Raw genomic sequence first — 21,307 nt, 5'->3', positions numbered from 1 at the left:
AATTAGAGACTGGAGGTTCAAATTCCCTGCAAGGGTCACACTAAGCCAGAGACACTGGAAGGCGAGTTGGCCACAGCAGGCTTGGCCATGTGCAAAGGTCAACACAAACTGTCACACTGAGGCCTAAGAAGAAACCTCCAGTAGATGAAGGCAGGAAGAACGTGGTACAGGACTGTAAAGCCTTATAGGCAGCAATGCCCTGGGAAGCCTACCTTGTTCTCCATGAGTGCAGCCTCATCCCCCAAATAGGGGCTCAAAATGCTCTTTGACATCTAAAAGCAGCAGAATGCGGCCTTATGTCAGCTCAGGCTATTTCCAGCGCAGCAAGGAGTCCAAATGTGCTCCTGACTTTTGAAGCCTTTCCAATCTCACCTTCACCCTCCAAAGAATTAGTTTTAACACATTATCCCAGTTAAATAAATATCAGCAATAATCTGAACTCCTTACTCATTTTTGAAAGGAAGCCAATCTTTCTGATGATAAATAATTAACACAGGACTGTATCTCTCCATTGCAGATAACTATGCAATCAAAATCCCGTCCTCTATCTAGCTATAGGACACTACAGAAGGCTTGGAAATTTCATTTTCATGAGGTCCATCCCTGCAGGATACCACTATCTGGGACTTCCCTTGCTTAGGGGAAGTTTACGGGTCCTTGGCCATGTGCACGGCTCAGATCGAACCTCTGCCCTCCACCACTCCTGGTATTTTAGGTACTGGCTAAGAAAGACCGAAGAGACCTTCCTTGGCAGTGAAGATGCCGCTGTCCGGTTGACCGTTCAGCCTTTGCAACAGGCTGAGCTCGCTGCTCTGACGCGCCATCGGCAAGGGACAGCGCAGCGTCAGGAGGGCAAGTCCGAAAGTCTGTCTTTGGACTTCCCCGCGGCAACGGAGAGCAGCAGTGCTTCCAAAGGGCCGGGACGCCTCGGAAAGGCAGCCCCGCGCAGCCCTTTGTTTTCACTTTCGGGACGCAGCTGAACGCAGGCCTGACACAATTCCAGATTTAGAAATGTCGCAAGAAAGTTGTTCTGCGCGACTGCTGATTAAAAAACCTCCTGCGCCAGTTCATTTTTTATTGTATTTTGTAAACATACCCTGTTGGCTCAGACACACTGTTTACTATCAAAATAAGCATCTCAAACACACAAAACATTAAATGTAGAAAATAGCGTGCTAATATGCAATTCCTTCTTCTCTGCCAAAGAAGTGTTAAATATTTAAGAAATTACTGCTATTCCTTACTCATCAAAAATATTATAATCTGGTATTATTGTACTGAGGACATCTGAGGTCGCTCTTTGAGTAACAGAGCTGTCTCCTAACTCTGCCAACAATGCAAAAAAAAAAAATTTTTCCTAACAGGAAAAGGTTTGCGGCCCAGAGCTTGTTACATAAATTCCTGTTTTTCACGCAGCCAGCAGGACATTAAAGAAGCTATGATTTACTAACTTGGAAAAAGTGTTGAAGAGGTAAATCTTGTGAAAATATGCACCGCTGTTAATTATGTTGTGTCTACAAACCTTTGCCAGACGCAAACATGACCTGATAAAAAAGCAGCGTTTCAGCAGTGGGACTTGGCAGCCAGATGAGCAGCGCGGCCGCCAGCGGCCCCAGCGCTGCCGGGGAGCACCAGCCGCCGCGCCGCTGCCGGGGCCCCCGCCGGCCGGCAGAACCCTGCAAACCACCGTTTTCAACAGGACTTTGGAGCAAACCCTCCAACGCCCGAGGCGGATGACGCGAAAAAGCGGCGGGCTGCGTTGGCGGCCAGCGGCGGTGGCCGCGCGGACTGCGCCCAGGCTGGGCTTTGCCAAAGCCTCGCTGCGACTCCAGCAGGACCGCGGCCACCTGGGTCGGGCTTCCTGGGAGCCAGTTCATACATCTGCCGTAAAGTTCAGAAAGCCGCTGCTCCTATTTGGCCTGCGAAAGAAGTGCCATGCTTCAGCGTGACAACCAGGAATGGCGAATATACTTATCCTTCCTTGCTGATTTAAGAGCCAAAATATACAAAACCAGGAATTGCTAAACACAGCATGATGAGCAAATACCGGCTAATGAAACTAATGAAGCCAACAAAATGATTCATTTGAAACGCTGCATTTGTATCATTCACCTCAGTTTCCAACTTTTCCTAAAGCCGGACCAGACTACTGCAAAAACACCCAGCTTGGAATTTTTCTTCTAAATGACAAAATTGACTCAAACTGCTTTGCATTTTAAAGCATTTAAAGAAGTAAATGTCTCAGCCATTTACTCCCTGGATGCAAGTAGCTTAGCTGATATCTAACACTGTATTTAAACCTAAGAGGTCATTCGTATTAAAACAAGCACCCTGACTGCTGAAAAAATCATATCCTTCTTAACACTAAATTAGAGATATGTGATTATTTTTCAGTAAACTGGTTTCCAGGCTATTTTATTTCAAGAGAAACACAAGAAAACACACTTGTTTTATGAAACTTGATGACATAGTAGTCCTGCAGCTAATTAAGAGAGGTTATAAAATTAAGTTGGTCACCTTTCTTCCACACTAATATTTGGAGTATGCACAGGACAGGGAAGCAGAGGAGAACTGCTGTTTAACCTCCCTGCAGAGTTCTCCAAGGAGGAGGCAGATTGTGGGTCTGCAAGACCCAAGTCTTAGGAAAGCACCTAAGACGATTGCCCATGGCTTCTGCCACTGCCACACACAGGCACCAACAACAAGGCAGTTGCGAGCCTCCTTCATTTCTCTTTCAACTACAGTGCTGCAATAGCTACCAAAAAGGGAGAGCAAGGAATGGACAAATTAATAACACAGGCAGAACACGTTGGCCTCTGGAGGTGAAGGCAGCAATAAAGAAGTGGGAGCCCATAAGGTCAGAGAAATATTTCTTCTATGGTACACAGGTCAAGGGTTTGATATTAAAATTAGTGTAATGATTGCCCACCAATTTTTCATTCAGAAGGTAACTCCGAAGTCCATGGCTTCCTACACCTAATCCAAGGGGACAGTTCATACACATTGCAAGCCAGCTAGCACTGTTATCAGCTGAAATGGCTGCAAGTACCCAGTGGCATTAATTATCTGTCTGTAGCTCTCACACTTTTCCAGACAAAATATGAGATAGATTTGGCAGCCTGAGAGAAGCTTTCAGGGAGTCAAGATTGCTTTAGCCATAATCTGTATACCTTACAGTCCTGGTAAGTAACTCAGGCTCAGGGACTGCTGGGAGAGAAGTTCAGAGACTTATCAACTAGCAACGTATCAGCACTGCAGAAATTTGTCTGCTGTGATCTCTAGGGGCTGGCACACTAGTCAGCCAGGTTAGCCTTCCACATTACTGACAGCTTGCAGGAGGATGCTGGACCAGCCAAATCACTCTGTGGAGAGAGCACCAAAGCAAAAGCTTGAGAGCAGAGATGGGAACATCCAAGGATTTCCTTATGTTGTTATGGAGAACACCACACTTGTCTCGCAAGGTGTGTCTAACAGGACTCCACAAGAGTTCCAGGTGTTCAAATCGCCCTCAGTGACAAGCACTACTCCAAAAGCAAGCCATAAAAAACTTCCTACAAACTATAGTAAGGGCTTTCAGGAAGTCCACCACCATACTTCTTCAGGAGGCTTTGAGCAGTATCAACTAGACAGCAGCAGGGGCTAAGTCTAGCAAGTGGCATCACGCAACATCTGTCCAAAGTTAAGCTAGACCATGCCTAGTGAAACAGGTAAGACTGCTCTGAATAGTAATGCTGTCTGCACTTGCTCTACTGTGGTTTCCAGCCATCCTGCCAAGTGTGCAGGAACAGGGTGAGGAGGTTAAGAAGGAAAACGAACATTGATAACCCCAGACGTGCCAGGATTTTTTCGGTACAACAGTCTGTTGTGATAAGACAATCCTGTTTGTCTGGTCTAATGGCTATGAGATATGAGAAGTTCACATGTACTTACATGCAATGGAACACAGGGTTGCCTCCAAGTTACTGTTCTATGCCCAAAAATGTTTGGTCAACAGATAGCGCACGTGTTTATAAAACAGTCTTAACTGTACTTCTCTATCAGGAGCATTCCTGACACTGCAATGTTCACCAACACAACCACACATCTGGTCGCAGTGTCAGGGGCTTCAACTGCTAATAAAATAGCCATCTTTGCCACCCAATTGCAGTGTTCTGATTACAACCCAGAAACCTTCCCTCTTGTCAGATAAGAGCATGGACAGAAATCATATCACTTAGCCTCAGGTCAGAGAGTCATAGTCAGAAGAGGCTGGCATTTTGCCACCTGCAGCTGCATGAAGGTGGAAGGGCAGGATTTCCTTCCAAACAGGTCATGCTTTTTTGGGTCCTTTGTTCTGAGGGGGGGTGCTTTTGTTTGACTTCATTTTTGTCCTGTGCTGCTACATGGTCCAGAAGCGTCAGCTAGGAGAAGTGCAGAAACACTTGAAGCCTACTAGAGGGACCTTATACTTTTTACTATGGGTGGTCTCGTACCTAGCGTTTGTCCCAGAATACTAGTCACGAAACATTATGCTTCTTCCAAACATGCAGAGACCTTCATAGATGACTTCTTTTGATGAGATTTCAGTAATACATCCCTTGTGCCCTGTTTGAGTGTACAAGAATGAGTCAGACTGTAAGTTATCTACTATATGGTCACTATACATGCCTCTCCTGGACAGAGGAAATCTCTTGTGTTCATATTTCAGTGGCACTAATCCAAGTCCTGCTCCTTCTGCAATTAAGTCTGCAGATTTATGATCTACTGCATTTGTTCTTCATAGCTGTAGAAGATCGAACACTTTGGACACCAAAAGGGTTGCTCCTTCTACCAGTTCAGAGTTGCTGCCACACGTGGCACAAGCAGCTGGAGGGGATTTCACAACCCCCCAGCTTTCTCCTCTGGAATATAATATGTAGTATCAGAAAACACATGCATGGCTCCAGCAGGCACTGCTGTTTAAGAGACTTGGCTATGCATACCTACATCTCAGAACTGGGAACTCTACTGACATGAATTCACATAATTCCCAATGGCTATCCCCAGATATGTTATTAATCTCCTTTTAATTATAGGCAGATTCCTTTGAAGCACTTTACCGTGATGGCAATTGGGACATCTCCAATGGGACGATAACACCCACATACCTTCCCTACACAGGGATACAGAAAGCATGAGTGTAAAAGCATGAACAATGTAAAGCATAAAATGGAAAGTACTCAGGGCAAGCACACACATCTGGAGGCCATTCCAGATGTCATATTCCCAACCAAAACTTCTTATGAACACCCTTATGCATACTGTACTTCCAAGAAAAGGCAGAGCCCCAAACAGGTTAAAGAGCATCTATATCAATGCTAACTATCTGTTTTATAATTACATTTATTTGTATAACCACTGTACAGACACAGTACAATATCAACATAGAATATACCAAATACATAAACATTTGTTAGCATTTCAAAGACGAGGAAAATAAGTGACACAGATTAGGAAAAACAATACAAAAAGACACATATGAAAATCGTGACGTTTTTAAGAGAGGTTTATCAAGTGGAACTCCCTCTCCAGTAGTATCATTTGAGAAGCCGAGACAGCCAACAGGCTTGTCAAAAAGCAATTCATTTTCAGGCGTGAAAGGAAGGCAGCAAAAAGAAGGCAACACAGCAATATGAAAACAGAAAAGCAAATAGCAATCAGTATAAAGCAAAAGTTGAAGTGCAGAAAATAAGGAAAGTTACAAACACCAGATGAAAAAATCCACAGCTGGTAGGGCTAACTTCGTATTTAGTGATCCAGACAAATCCTAGTATTGCCATTACAAAACTGAAGCTATAAGGCTGCTATTATAGCAGAGAGAAAAAGAGGAATGTTCAACAAATATATGGATTCGGTATTTGCAGAAAAACAGGCTGGTCTGTTTTTCACAAATATGGAACCTGTATGTATGTGTGCATATGTATACATGTATATATGTTATATATACACACACACATATATAGACACACATATATGTGTGTGTATATATGGTTCATCCTATCATGTACATCACATGATGTATGATATACATATGATGAAGAGGAAGCATTTCCCAGGTTCATCGGTGATACAGGACAACAAACAAAATCACTAAAGAGGAACACGTCAAAGGTGGCACCCCTCGATAACGGGAGCCTCCTCATCTATCACTTTAAGCATTGCCAGATCTCTGGCCTGCGCTGCAATTAAAGCAAGCATGCAAAAAGAGCAAAGCAGGATGATCTACACATGACCTGGGTGGCCTAACATCAATCCCAGGTGATATAACAGAAAAGCTGATAAAAGATTCAATTAATAAACCATTAGGGGTCAGCAATATAATTAATGCCTTTCAATACAGTTATACAAAATATAGGTCATCACATGTACAGAAAATATTTTTTGAAGAGATTATTAGTTTGCTGGAGAAAGGTAACTCTAGCATCTACAGATAGGCCGGTGTCACACTGAATGGCTTTACAACCGAGATTAGCGCTGTGCAATACCACTAATGTGCACAGATCACAGGGGTTAAAGACAATCATCAGTTATCTGGAGAGAAATAGGCAGTGGGGAAGGCTGCAGAGATTCGTTACAGACAAGTAGCTCGGTTACTCACAACTATTCTCTGCAAGCTTTAATGCAGCAACCAAAAACGCAACGATATAGGAGCACCATGCTAGTGCTGTTTGAAACAAAGCGGTTACTGAATGCAGAGTACGAACCGGTCACCGTAAGGTAAATATGAATCACAATTATAAGCAAAGTTTATTAAAACAAATAAAAAAAATTTGGACTAATAAAGTAGCAGTTCATCCGTACAGTGCCAGAATGACTAATAGTTTAAAATTTTATTCTGTGTGTATATTAAAGACAGACAAATGGGTGTTTATTTTTTTTCAGCCAGTGGGAATAATTATGATCAGTGGGACAAAAAATGTTAATCACTCATTTCCTGTTTAACAGACAGCCTGTTTCACCTCTGCCACTCTCCACGGTTACACCCAATTCATCACAAAGACTACAGTACTGTTTATAGAGAGCTTCCCCCTTGCTTCTTGCTAAATCTAAGCTGCCTTTTATTTACATTTGTTAGCTCTAACAAAGAGGTAGAAATGTGTGTACATGATAAATATATCAATGGTAAGTAGATAATCACAAAAGAAGCACTAGAAACACGTTCTCACCAATAAAAAGCAATAAGGTGAAAAATAAGCCAAAGTCTTGGTGTAAACCACTAGGGTGAAAAACATATTGAAGTCTGAAAAGAAGGCTCAGGTTTTGCATGAGCCTTTGTGGGCATTTGGAGAACTTCCAGGAGAAAAAGCAAAAAGGATAAGATTAACTTATCCCATTAACGCTTTAGGAGTAAACAGCTGGAAAGATGCAAGCCTCTGCCTGACGAGTCACATAAACTTAACACGTTAAAAGCCCTGGATAACGACCAAAGCAGTCATTTGCTACCTTCCTATGTAAAAGCACATGCAGACGTGACCCTAAACTTTTGGTGTCTACTGGCTGCTTTACCAGGGAGCCATGCATCTTTTCTTGATCTTCATAGATCAAGACATAAAGACCACTTGCTTTCAAAAGGATCAGTGATAACCTGGAGGGTTAGGATGACCATCACAAATTGATGGTTCGCACACAACGTACTACCATTAACAGTGGAAAATTCATATTAAAATCGAAGCTGGCAACGCATGACATGCTGACCACATGGACCAAGTCCATCACCCATCCCTGGTGGCTGTGACTGCTAGCCAGGGCTGCAGAGGCTCGAGGACGGGCTTCATCTGCAGCAACTCTCCTGACCCGAGCACGGTCCTTTCCCCCGTCGCGGCCGCAGCAAGGAGCGGCTGCCGGTTTCCCCGCCGGGGCCGGGGCCGAACGCGCCTGCAGCCCCGCGGAGGCCACCCGCGATGCCCACGACGCAGCAGCCCAGCAGGCAAGGGCAGCACCCAGAGCCCCGTGCGTCTGCACGAAAGCCACCGAGCCCATACGTACTCCTTTCCCGGGGTGGGGGGAGCAACTATCAAGGGGGATGCACCGGTGCAATAAACGTGGAAAATCGTTTATTGAGACTCTGTGCAGCTGAAAAATACGCAACAAATCTCCTGTTACACGGGCACCGGCCTAGCGGAGGGAGCGTTTTCTTTCCCTGCAGCAAGCGAGCGAAGGAGTCAGAGTCTCCGGACATGGGTGTCACTAAATACCAGCTTTTCAGAAACAAAGAGTCAATGAAAGAAGCAAGCTTCCTTTGCAGCAGGGTTAGCTGTGCCCCACAGGAAATCCCTGGCTGAAGGAAACGGCAATTCTTGTAAAAAGAAGGGCAAAACCTTCCCTTTACAGACCGAACAAGCTCTCTCGCTGCAGCTTTTCACAACATGTTTGATCTTTATTTTCAATACATAAAAGTGCAAGGATAGGATATCAAAATTTAAAGATACTCTCCAAAACTAAGAAGGGGAGGGGGGAGGGAATAAAGTTGAGTGGGGGTTTTTTTGTCATTAGTGGATCTTTAGAGATTCTTTACTGCATTTAGTAGTAAAGATGCTGAAGGTTTCATATATGCAAGGGGACAATGTCATTATAAAAAATAAAAACCCTCTGATTTCAGCTAATGTTGTAAATATCAGATGTTGCTGTAGCAACCAATAGAAATTGAGAGAAGACAGAGACACTTCTCTTTGGTATCTTTTGTATACGAGCACAGTCCAGTGTTTGAAGTCAACATTTTTACTGGTTTTTTTCCTTCTCAGATCTCCCTGTATGTGTGTATCATACAAAAAGAAAAGAAATTCCATTTTGTTTTAACAAAAAAATAGCAGAAAAATAGATTTAGTAAGCTTTTCATTATAATTGCTTGAACAGGATTAGATTTCACTTTTCTTTAAACTACCGCATGATCTGCAAATACATAGTTACAGAATATTGCCTTATGCAATCAACATTCATTCATTTTTCTGTGTTCTATTTTTTCATACTTGTTCTTTTTCCCAAAATTACAAGAAGCAAGTAACAATTTCCAATTACACCTTTTTGTGTCTCTTAAAAATACAGCACATATACTACATGTTATGCTTCCACAGAGCTTCTCTGAACATAGTTTACCTTGGTACATTTTTCCCTCCACCACCGTTACAGAAACGTGTCAGACCACAGGCACTCTCTTCTGGAGACCTCTTTCTAATTAAAGGTTGCTCTCATGGCCTACTAGATTTAATATAGCATAATTTATTACTACAATGCTTGCAAAAAACCTCTCATCCAGATTTCATGATAGTCTTGAGCCTGCAAGTATCCTGTGTTTACCGTACCCCTCTCACCCAGGTAACTAGCTGGAGGCATCTGTCTTTCAAATAAGGTGTGTTCTGTACTGCTTTTAGTTTATTTTTCCTCAAATAGGTCTCTGATCTTGGAGAACTGATGACAAATGGTTGTAAAGTCAATGCCAGTGTCTTGAACGCTGTTTCGCATGATGTTCTTTGGACTGAAGTTTCAAGAAAGTGGCATTCGTTGCTGCTTTTTTATGACATCTGTTCAGCATTATAAGGCTATGATCACTAAATCTTGCAAAATGTGCATCACCAACTCCAATTTATCCAAGTTTCAACAGACTATGGGAGGTAGAATATTATTTCTTAGAACAAGCTGTGCACACAGAGGAGGGATATCTAAAGGATAATTTCTTCTCTCACATTAGTTTTGGAAGCAATCCCACTCCTTCGCTGTTGTAGGTTGTGCTCCGTATTAACAGACCCTTATTAAATCAAAGGACTATTTACAATTTACATACTGGCAAGTCCACATTCCCATAGAATGTCATCTGGCAGCAGTGACTTAAACTGTTGGCTCTGTATTTACTTGCTTTCCTCCTTCCCAAACAAGAGTAAAAAAGAAAAGGGAAAAGCATGTTTTTAATGATATTAATAGAGTAAGTGCAAGAGTTTTGATGCATGAGCATTCATCAGAATACACAAGTATAAATATTTTTTTTAATGAAAATAATTACCACGAGGAAAATAAAAAGGAAAACAAGCCACAACCCTATGACTTCTAACTTTTGCATATGCACCTGCTAGTATGTGTCCCATGCAGTTCTGTACCTCCATAAGTCTGGAGTGAGATGCTGTCATGTAAAAATAACCTTTGCTAGGCATTTTTCTGCTCCTGTTCCTATTTTTCTCCTGCTAACCAGGCCTTATCTGTCTTCCCCCCCTCGCGCTATCACTGTCCATGTGATATAACCAACTAGACTGGCCTGAGCAGAGGTTGCTCAGAGCAAACCTCATTCTTCTATTGACTTGGTGAGAACCTGGCAGGAGGCGGCTCTGGCTGTACTGGGGACCCGCAGGTGCAACAAGATAGGTGCTGGGGAGGACACCACCATCACTATCACTTCAAGCACTATCAGGAGGAAAAAAATGATTATTCAGACAGTATTCAAAGAAAGACTGCGAGTGTAAAACAGTTCCATCAAACACCTATTGATGTTCTCTACAGACCACAGGCCTTTGCTATATTTTTAGAAAGGGACTACAGAATCGCCCCTGTATCTAAGTGACTCTAGGAAATCAGTAAGGGGCTTAAGCCAAGGAGGTCGGACATCCAAAGCTATGCTAAAGCATCGGAGGAGAGAAGAAAACACTGTTTTTGAAAAGCCTCCCATTTCGGCTTCTCCAACCCCACAAGCTCAAAAAGCTCTTCTCAACTTTCCAGCTAGGCTCCCTCTTCCTTGAGGTTACGGGCATTGAAGGGTGCAGAATTCACCACCCTTCCTCCCATCCCCGCTCCGGGAGAAACCCCTGCGCAATGGCTCCATTCGCAGCTCAGGAAGATGCACAAGCTCTTCCCGGAGAGCATTCGCGCTCATTAAAAAAAAAAAAAAAAAAAAAAAAGACATGGACAGGACACAAACTTACATCAGATTAAAAATAGCAGGAATGTCAGCAGTAGGAGCTGTCATTCGCAATAGCTATCAAGACACAGGAAGTTATTTATTCTGTAAATCACATAAGGGCCTCTTTAAAAACAAGGATGAAACAGAAAAAAAGCAAGCGTGTTTACTTAAGCTTGTTTTTCAATATTATTTATCTAGCTAAGTTTGTTTATAAAGTTTTATAATAATTTGTCATTAATATATCACAGGATTTATATCCATGGATTCGTTCAATTGTTGGCAAATGTTAGGAGGTACTGAGCCTTCATCACCCTCATTTTATTTTGGAGTTATTTTCAGTTTTGAAGATATTACAGGAATGTTTCCACATTTTTGTTTGGTTTTTAAAAGAAATTAAAGTCTTCCCCCTGGAAAGTCAGGTGTTTTCAAGTATTTTGTTTGTTGATCATTCATACTGTCATAAATTACTCGCAGTATTTGGCAGGGCATACTTTTTTCTGTTAAAATGTTTGTTTTTACTTTTTCAGTTATTGTTTAGACCCTGATCATAACATGCTTCAGGTTGTTTTGAACAGCAAAGAGGAAATAAGCAATATTTTAACTTATATCACCCTGTAACAACATTAAGTGCCTACACAGCAATATGCTGCCTATTCAGTATTTTCAGCTTTCTTCCTGTCCATTGCTGGCTTACGACAGCAAGAAGGTAATTCACAGTTTTACACAGCTTTGCAATACGTAAACACGGCTGCAATTTGGCTTGCAAACACGGGCAGAACCAAACACAAATAAAAAGGAGTAAGGAACAGGACGGATAAGGAGCAGACTATAAAGCATTCACTGAAGACTGATTTTAAAATCACAGACAACCCAACGTAGCTCTTCCAGAGCCAGTGTATGCACATGGGTATTGCACATAACACACGTCAGACTGAAGAGAGTAAGAAAGAAGAAACATTATAGTTTCATTAGATGCTTTTCTTTGGCCATCTTTGGGAAAAAATAATACATCTTCAGAATTGAAGAGCCTGAAATTGCACATAACAGATTGATGCTTCAAGTCCTTCAAACATACAGGTGTAAATAACCAACTCCTTCGGCTCTCAGTAGGCAGAGAGGGTGGCCCCATCTAAAAACACTTCCTTTGGATGACTCTAATACAAGTTTTAAAAGATCTCATTCTCTAGGAAAATGCAGACTTCTGACTCTCCAAAATGAAGGCGCTTGGCAAGATAACTCCCCCTCCCCATCAAAATCCGCAGTCCACCCAATCGAATCACAGTTCGCTACAGCGATCCAAAAATATCCTTCATTTGGAACTGGAACACATTTACCAGCTTCTGTGCAGCATATTTTTGGCAGACCAGCAACAACACAAAAATCCCTTCCCCCTAGCTCCTATATTTGAATGATTCGCTAAATAAAAGTGCAAGAAAACTTGCAAGAAAGAGCAGACCTACAAACCTGAAAACCAAAAAGCTACTGGACCTTTTCCATCTGTACACTTACAAAGCTGACACATCAGCCTCTGAAATACAGCTCCTGGAGACCAAGCTGAGCCAAATCATTGCCGGCTGTGCAATAATAGTTGGGGCAAAGATCGTTTTCCTAGAGCTATGATCGTGTCCATCAATCCATAAATTTTCTTTCTTCCTCCACAAGCTGTAGATATGCCAGGCTCGACATCAGGCATCACCATCCACTTTTCTTTTACATTAAAGCATGCCAACTTGAGAGAGCTGCATCAAAGGAGTCTCTCCAATAGACCAACGTTGTATTGGAGCCTCTGTCTGACAAAGCTGGTATCTGAAGCTTCAAAAAAGCAGTGGTATAAGCTGAGGGTAAACAAAGTAATTGCAGTTTACCTGCTTCAACATTTGAGCAATAATGAATATATTCACTTCATAGTGCTTGGCCTTAAATAGTAATTGGTGAGCTTACCTACACTACTCCCACTCCCTCCTTTCCTCTCCCACCCCTACATACTGCTCCTCTACCAAAATAAAAATACTAAAATCAGAAAATTGGCAACAAAATAATTATCTGCTCATAGGGAAAAGTCTTGATCTCAACATTTACATGCTAGAGGTTGTTTCGTCTAAGCTCAAGTTTATACCTCTTCAAAAAGCTACAATTAAAAAACTGCTCTGATTTAACTAAGTGCTCTTCATTTATTTCCAAAGGAGAGGGAAGCAAAAGAAAGAAGAACATTTCTTCTAGGTATGGTGCTGTAAAAAAGTGCTTTCCAAACTCAGCTTTGGCACAGTGAGCCAAGGATCTGAACCTAGTATCTCAAAGATATTGAGGCAGCCATTCCTATTTATCAAAGATTTTTCTCCCTAACACACTTCTTTTAATAAAATTCTCATGGCAGCAACTGACTTCCGCTTAAAAAAATATGTATTGCATGGGTGAGGTTCAAATAGTGGAAACTGGAAAAACGGATGTGGGCTCAATTCTTCTTTTTTCCTCCTCAGTTAATTAAACAAGGACTCCTGATGTACTCCTCCACAGCTGCCTACTTCCTTTAAAGAGAGGCCTCTCTTTCTGGGACATCTGATAAGGAAGCTCCGAGTTATCTTGCTCCTTGTTTGTTTAACACCACCAACGAGCTATCCCCCGCACCCTTCCCCCATGCACATATGTGTGTTCAACACATTTATTTTCCAAGGAGAGCATTAGCTGAGTAATTTCGACAGCAAAAACTACAAATCTCCTTGCTCTATTTTTTTTATGAAGTGATATTTTAAACAGGATTTTTTTTCCAATTTTCACCTATTTCAGTCAACCTTTCGTTAGATATTCAAACATGAAACTATTCAGCAATAGACACGATCAAACAAAGCATTAAGATATACAATCAGCCCCACAGAGAACTACAGAAAAGTCTGTAATTCACACAAACTCTAGCTGTAGCAATTTCTACACATTCTGGCTGGCTAATTAAAATTGCAGGAACATGTTTAAATTGGGTTTAAGGCCTGTTTACTTTCAGAAAGAAACTGTGAGAGAGCAGCAATGACAATGTGCTTGCTTCCTGGCACACCGCAATCTTCTAATGCCTATCAGCTTTCATGAGTCCTCTTCAGTGTTACCCAAGACTGTCACAGAGGTTACCCACCTTGCAAGCAAACACTAGATCCATCACCTCTCAAGTAGCCTTAACTATACAGAATTTTATTTTTAATCAAGTCTATTTTTAATTTTTCCAAAGATCTTGGTCACCCTTTTGAAAATGAATCCTTTCTACTGTAGCTATTTTCAACTTGAAGCCCACGTGCACTTGAGGCCCCTGAACCCTGAAAATCAAGTCTTCATAATGCAGCTAGGAAGGTAAATTTAGCCATAAGTCCTTTCCTACAATTACACCAGTGTTCCTTCCTTAAATGTGTGTGTACCACCAGTAGAAAAAAGGCAACTTTCAGTTGTTGACTGTAGAACCAGGCCAGAGAGAGAACCACCTTGAATTAAACTCACCTTCCAGACTTTGTCAAAATGCTGATTTACAGGATAAGCCTGAAGGAGGTTAACACAGCTTCTTGAAAATATTAAAGGGCAATAAAATATAGAACATTCAAGAAACCCACACTACAGAAAATAAATCACTATGCAGCCTGTGCAACATGGAAAGCTCTCCTGTAGCAGAGCTCTGGGACCTGGTAAACTCAAGCAAGTATTTTCGGATGTAGCCATGCAGTTGTGAGGCAGAAACACAACCCGGTGAGACCGTAACCAGAAGTGTCGGAAACAGGTAAAGGCAGTGGTCTAACTGCAACCAACTTATTTAAATTTAGAGCAGAGGAACTCCTGGAAGAGAGTCGTGTCGTCCATCAGAGAAGAAGGCATTGCCATCCTTCCACACTCTTGCGAGCTTTGGTCTCGGTTTTCCAATATTGCTCCTAGTAGTGGAGTTTGCATAGCAGAGGAGGAGTTGTCCTCATTTTAGTGGCCAGAAGGAGAGGGAACGATTCAGTAGCAGAGAACTGCACAGTTTAGAAAGGGACATCGAAAGATCAGTCAACAACACAGACACGGCCTTTGAAAATCCCACGGGCATGGAAAGATGTGGACTTGTCAGCTCGGGCACGCAAAGATGTGGACTTGTCAGCTCTAGGTCCTGCCTCCCTCCTCTCATTTCTGCCATGAGAGGCACTCCAAGCTCAATGCTCTTCAAGGGACTGTTCCTGACCATTCAGAGACCTGACAGGCCCTCACAGGCAAGGCATGAGATCAAAAAAAAAAAAAAAAAATCAGGTCCTAGGTTAGGAAGTTCTGCCAAGTTTTGATGATTTCCCCCCACCCCACGTGCTCTATTGTTCACATGGAAACCTTGCACAGGACAGTCATTGAGAAACTTTGCCTTCCAACACTCCGGCAAGCTCCCTCATCCCAGGTGTATCAATTAATGTAGCCACAAGGATTTCACAAAGGTACCAACACCATCACCACATGTTAAAGAGACTTTCCATATTCCACCACTTCAAATGCCCTCTGATGGGCCATTAGCAGCAGCTACAGAGGAGGGATTCAGTGAGCGCCGATGCAGTCTACGTCAAGGCGCCAGCCCGAGCTGCGTTTCAACACACACAGCCCAAACGTCCCCGCTGCAGAGGATGCAGGTACCGGAAGGGAGCAAAGCAGGAAGCTGGGGAATGTAACCACTCCGATACTCCCAGGTTATCCTGCGTCTGCTCTCGTACACAGGGCTCCACCAGGGCGTCCATGACCCCCGGTCACGTGTTTTTGTCTTAGGAGAACTGGTCCAAAATAAGCCAGGAATAATAGATGAAATTAAACAGAAGTGAATAGACATCAGAGGCAAAATCCACAATAACAGCATTAACAGAGAGGATTTAAATAAATACAGCTCATATTATCCAGAAGTTTCATCACACCCGCTCTACGAGCCATAGCCCATAGTAGTATTTTGCACTCTTTAAAATGACATCACCAAAGGGTTTAATTGCACAAGGCCACACCAAGCCAGCCAGGGCAGGAAGCGAGGATTATCTACGAACATGCTTTGCTTCTCCAAAGAAACCTCCGAAGAGCATCCCTATGTTTTCAGCTGAACATAACCTTGATTTCCGAACACCGCTCACTGAGAAACGGGGCCGCTATCACAGCGGTTCGCTCCTGCACACGGTGCCCTTCCACACCTCAACTGCTCCCCTTAAATCTGCCCATTCACATCCCGTAAGGACAAAACTCTTATTTTACCCAAGCCAACAGAATCTTTGCCACTTATTCCCTCTTAATAGCATTAAAATGCTATTAACATTGCCTTCCAATTACAATTAACGTTACTAGTTTTACTGCATAAGCTTGTAAAGAGATCTGTGTTATTTTGGTGGTTTTATTTCTCCTTTGCCTATGTCTCAACACATTTGGGGCTTTCTTTTTTTTTGGACATCAGCTTCTCATCCACCTCCACAAAAAGAAAAATTACAAAAAGAAAAGGCAATAAAGGCAGTATACGGAGCACTACGCGCGTGAAGATTGAGGACCACGAAGACGCGCGCGGGTCTCGCGCGCAGGGGGCAGGCGCCCTCGCGGGCGGTTTTGCTGCCGACTCTCGGGAAAGCCCGACGACAAGCGGCAAAAGCCAACCGCCCTTCCGAGACGCAGCTCTCGCCCGGGCAGCGTCGGGACACGCGGCCCAACCGGCGCGTGGCAAAGCCGGGGCGCGGGGAAGGTGCCCGGCGCCTTCCTCCGACCGCGGACGGGAAGCACCATCGCGGAGCCTCCAGCGCGGAGGAGGAAGCGAACGGCGGGCTCGGCAGGCGCTGCCCCTCGGCCGGCGCCACGCACACGCGTTGCCTCCCGCTTCGAGAAAACAGGGAGGTGCGGGGACGCCTGCCCTCGTATAAAAGTACGTGCCGCGTACGTGTGAAATTAGTAAAGCGGCCACTTCAAGAGTGCGGTCATCAACATGGCTTTAATTAGTCCCCATCTGCTTCCTGTTTTACACTACAGAACTGACTTTCACCTGTTGCAGCAAAACACCCCTTCTCCCTGAACGCCTTCACACGTGCACCGAGTTAACAGCACCCAAACACTGTGCCCTTAAGCGGCGAGCATCAGGACCCCCTGCTCTGAGTGCATCTGCACTGGTTATTTGCTCTTTACCATAGCTGGACCTCGGCAAAACCCACTGGACCAGCCCCACGCCGCGAGGCTTCACCGTTGACGCCAAGGCAAAGGCGCCGCGCCGCGCGCCGGCTGCCCGGAGAACTCGCCGGTCGCCCACGGGAGGATTTCTGAGTGCTCAGTGGCAAGGGCGACGGCGAGGAAGGGACGCGCTCGCGCCATTGTTCGAGGAGAAGAAACAACACGCAGAAGAAAAATATTAGTTAGGGAGGAAATAGCTTCACCTTTGGATTTCCTGAACGTTTTGTTTCCTCCCACGCTTTTCCCCTTCACACGTCGATTATTTATTTATTTTTAACGGCGAAGGCAAGTGAAAGTTAAGAACGCTAGCGAAGCTACGTGCTGTCAGACCTGCCCGACCCTCCCGCACGGACTCACCGGAGCTCGAGCGTTTGCCAGGAATGTGGTAGCCAGAGAGCAAAACAAGAGCAAGCGAAGCACAAGGAGGAAGCGCTAGGGGCAATGGCTGAGCGAAAAGCCCAGCTCAGCTGCCCCGTGGGACCAGCTTAGAAAAACAGAAGGAGCGGTGGGTGCACTAAAGGCACAATATATATGTAACGACTATATATGAAGTTTGACTGCACGAAGCTTTCTCAAACTTAAAGCCACTCATTAAGGAAAAGAGGTGTTTTTAATATAACTTTAGCATAAATTCCTCTAATACCTTTTATATCAAAACAAACTTGGCATTAATCCTGCTTATGCTCCAGTTTGGAGCAGAAGAGTCTCTTCTCGCTTTGCAGTTAAGAACTTCATCCACAACTGTTCTCCTTGGTGCATGAAGCTGACTGAGTTCTTAGATCAGAGTTTAATTAGAGTTTTCTCCAACAACATCTTGCAGGTCCCTCCGGAGGTACTGGAGATGCCTGTCCATAGATTTAGTAAGATTCACATTGAGAATGTTATTTTGGAAGCCTGAGAGGTCTTCTCCATTCATTTGAAATCTCCATAAGAAAAAGTATTTTTAGCATACTGCCGCTTGCTATCAAAACAGCACCAAGTATTATCTCTCTTTCTCTACATATACATATGTATGTATATGAATAAAGTGTGTGTACATATTGAAATTGAGAAATTTGTCCAGTATCATGACAAAGAACTGGAACTGCAAACCAAACGGCAAGATTTTGCCTTGTTTTGAAGCGCAGATTTTCAAAACTTTTCACAAACTATTTTGCTATACCATCACCCAGCAAAGGTGGGATTTTGTCCACACACTAAGGGAGCTAAGAGCTAAGGAATGAGCTCTGCCACAAGAGGAAAGAACAAGTAAATAAATGAAGAAAAACAGGTTCCCAGGCACTAAGCTATGAGCAAGTGAAATCAGTGAGAAAGGATGGAGCAAAATGAAGACTAAATGTGACAATTTCAATTGTTTGCTTCAAAAAGAAAAGGTCGCTCACATCTTTCTAACCCAAATTGTATAATCAGATAAGAAAAAAAAATAGGGCACTGGCTTTGTTTTTTTTTTTTCTTCCAGTGTTTTTTTTTTTCTTTTTAGATTTTATGTATTGACAAAACTAAAGAATTATTTTTTTTTTACTAGAAAATTTATAACCCTATGTTTTCACATCGAAGATTACACCACCACTTAGATATTTTTCCATGATATATCAGGCAACATATTACAAAACTTCATGCAGGACTGAAACAACAGATTGTCTCCAGAGCAAATGACAAAATATTTGCAGCAGAAATTCTGGCAACGTCGCGCACAGATGGGTTTCTGAAAAACGGGGTTCCAAGAATAAGTCGCCCGTGGATCCAAAATGAGAGTTCGATTCAAACACGACGTGGCTGCTCACTTTACGGGGCATTGCGGGGCCTCCCCGGGGCCCGTCCTGGGCGCAACCCTCCAAAGGCTTCATCGCAGAGAGATGGGACACGCTCAGGAAACGCAACCCAAGCCGCGTTGACCCAGGAAACGGCAGGCGACGGCGCGGCCGGCTCTCGCCGGGCTCCTTCCCCCGGCGTACAGGGTAGTCCCCAAAGCTGGTGCCACCAGCTGCGGCAGCGATGGGCGGGCGCTGCTCCAGGGCCGTCGCACCTGGGCCACCCCACAACGCTCGCCCAGCCCCAAGAGCAGAAACATGTCACGCACTGAGGGCGGCCACTGGAGCGCAACGGGCCGAGGCAGAAGCAGATGTCGTGAGGCACCTCTCACTGGCAGGCGGGGAGAGCTTTTAAGCTGCAGACCATCTTCCCCGCCCTCCTGTTTCAAAGGACTGAATCCAAAGTAAAGTCCTTTGGATTGCACTCTCCCCCCCCCCCCTTTTTTTTTTTTTTTTAAGGATTCCCCGGCCCGGGGCAGCATTGCTTCCACGGGTTGGACTGGATGGTCTCCAGAGGTCCCTTCTGACCTCAACCGTTCTGCGACTCTGTTTCGTTTGCTTCTGAGCCAGGCAACCAGGCTTACTGTATTTTTGGTTTTCACTGTCAATAGCTGCCGAACCTATAGGGAATTTCAAGTCGTTTAGAAAAAGGGGTAAGAAAATGGGGGCTTGTTTAAAGAGACATATTGAGCCACTATATGCCAAATCCCCGGTATCTGGAGTCTCTCCCTTAACACGCCTTTCACCACAAGCTTGTCTTCCTTGGCCATGGCCATCTTCATATATAAATACTATTCATAACAAGTATGCAAAGCGAGTAATGTTTGGTAGGAGACAAGCATGCATTAACATCGTTGTAGCCCGAGACAAAAATGCTAGTATCAAATTTTTGAAACTTGGCACTCAAGCGAGACCAAACCTTTCAGTTAAGACTATTCAATAACTGGCTTGCCATGTTTTGCATATACAACTTAAAACTGCCATGTGAAGTTGGGGAAGGAGAAGCGAAACAAGAATGGGATAATGAGATTTCATGATAACAAAGAGCATTACAGTCTGATGCACATAAGCAAACAGTGCCCTTCCCTCTCTCCCCCTCCAGGTTTCCTGCCACATATGAACTTAGAGAAACTATTTTGCTTTATTCTTTATTTATTTTAGCATGGGAGAGGACATAAAATCAGAGCTTGAACTAAAAGCTTGGTCATACTCAATAGAGCCCAAAGGAATGCGGTAAGATGAACAGAAAACAAACCCGACACCTTACAACATCAGCAGGTACAGTACACACCTATATTTTTGTTAAAAACCCAAACACAGAAGTTTATTCTTTGTTTGATACAGTGTAAGCTCTCAAGTTATTATCCTGAGTTTTCAGGGAAAATAAGCACTGCTGCTGCTACCACAGCAGCAGCGACAGCTGTCTAGATTTTACTGTTCTCAACATTTAATTTGTTCAAATGACAACTGGAACAAAACTTAGCTCCTGGCCTGAGAGAAAGTCATCAACAACACATCAAACCCATGACTTAAAATCCAACTACTCTTCAGCATTTTACTGCTCTCCATCATATTCATCTTTCTCTGACCAAATCTATTCGTTCATCTAGGATACTCAAGTGCAAATTTTTGTTGTCTTCAACACACTGAAGACTTCTTTAAACTTCACTGCAATCCCCTCTTAAAAAACACACACATCCCACCACAAATTAAAAGGCTTGAAACATTGCTCATCTGATATAACTTTGCTTTGAGCAGGTCAAATCACTGGACAGGATCTGGAGAGGTCTGCATTGCTGCCAAGAGGTATACCTAAATTCATAGGCAAAGCACTCTGCCACAAATATTTACTGTGTCATTATTTAAATAAACATTTATTGGATCTATTAAACAACCGGCTTACTCAGGACTGAAAACACTACATGCCATTTCAAAGTTCAGTCAAACAAAAGCAGTCAAAACTTTTATCATAGTTAAAGATTTTCTTCAAAGAAGATCTTTCTTTTCTCCCCATTAAAAAAATAGGCAGGCTAAAAGAGAAGAAATATTCAATAAATATACAAGCCAACTGAAAACTGGAAACAGATATTTCAAGTCACTCTTACAATCTAGTAAGTACAGGTTTGAGTTCCCAAGTGCAAGGAATATTCAAGCACTTCCTTTTACGCTCGCCCCTTTTGTAATCCACGGAAAGGGTAGCGGAGTACTGCCAGCTGCAGAGTAGTAGTTCAGCCAAAGTATAGGAGCATTTCCATTTCAGATTGCTACATACCCACGCAACTGAAATCCAAAAACCACGCTACAAAACCATGCTCAGCTTTGCACAGGGTTCGAATAAGGAATAAGGGAACTACAAGAGCATGAGAAAACCTTATGCACCTGAAGGCCAATAATAAACAACCCACCTGAACCCCATCTGATAAAT

The 21,307-nt window shown here is 43.4% G+C and overlaps 1 protein-coding gene across 1 annotated transcript in view; it reads right to left on the bottom strand.

Annotated features, from left to right (window-relative positions):
* The window catches only part of FOXO1 (forkhead box O1), a 63,895-nt gene that overhangs the window by 8,275 nt on the left and 34,313 nt on the right, over window positions 1–21,307 (bottom strand). The window lies entirely within an intron of this gene.

The sequence above is a fragment of the Rhea pennata genome, chromosome 1, assembly GCF_028389875.1.
Source record: "Rhea pennata isolate bPtePen1 chromosome 1, bPtePen1.pri, whole genome shotgun sequence".
Classification (NCBI taxonomy): Eukaryota; Metazoa; Chordata; class Aves; order Rheiformes; family Rheidae; genus Rhea; species Rhea pennata.
The sequence above is the reverse complement of the archived record's forward strand: the minus strand, read 5'-3'. Positions and strand labels throughout refer to the sequence as shown.